This window comes from Mizuhopecten yessoensis, unplaced genomic scaffold (assembly GCF_002113885.1).
Source record: "Mizuhopecten yessoensis strain PY_sf001 unplaced genomic scaffold, ASM211388v2 scaffold753, whole genome shotgun sequence".
NCBI classification, from domain to species: Eukaryota; Metazoa; Mollusca; class Bivalvia; order Pectinida; family Pectinidae; genus Mizuhopecten; species Mizuhopecten yessoensis.
Window position 1 is genome coordinate 67,095 of NW_018403704.1, and position 830 is coordinate 67,924.

Sequence of the window (830 nt, forward strand, 5' to 3'; positions counted from 1 at the left end):
ATGGTAGGAGATCCATGTGGAATGGCTATACTGATTTTTTCCATCGTATGGAACTAGAAAAGGTCTGTAATACATGAATGCCACTTTGATCCGATGGTTGATCTTTAAATAGCAACTGAACTTGACACCCTGAAGTACAAACTCATTTTTACAATAACAATGAAAAAAAACTAATTGAAAAAGGACCGGTCCGAAACCTCATCGATCGTTTCTGGAGGGTCGCCAAACTACATGTATTGTATCTTGAAATGAGTATGAAGTTTTGTTTTTATAATGAAAAAAAAGTAGGAAAATTGTTTGTGAAATATTTTCCGTATGTTCATCCTTTATTCAAACAAAACTTCAGACTTCTGTGTACAAAGGTTTGTCATGCACTATAACTATGTCCCGGTGCCATGTAAATAGCTGTCATCATTAAATGAGATACTACTTACATCAATTTTCAACGCACTGCTTTAAATATACAGCCAACCGCACAGCTGACCAAACAACTAACCACACAGCTAAACAGCTTGCCATACATAGCTTGCCACACAGCTTACTTCACAGAGCTAACTACACAGAGCTAATCACACACAACCTTTAACAGCTTACCACACAGCTAACCACAAAGAACTTACCACACAGCTAACCACACAGCTTACCACACAGCTTAACATATTCCACACACACACAAAATGGTAGTAGCAACGGGAAAAGGGAGGAATTGTCTTAGGAAAGAGCGTACATTAAAAAGTATGTGAATAAACAGCCATCTTTCCAACGGTAAAAAGCAGGTGTGTACATCCCCAATAGTGTGCCTTTTGATGCGATGAAGGGGGGGGGATGGG

At 38.9% G+C, this 830-nt stretch overlaps 1 protein-coding gene across 1 annotated transcript in view; it reads right to left on the reverse strand.

Annotated features, from left to right (window-relative positions):
* LOC110452460 overlaps positions 1 to 830 on the reverse strand; it is a 13,183-nt gene that overhangs the window by 11,476 nt on the left and 877 nt on the right. The gene's annotated exons all lie outside the window — the stretch shown is intronic.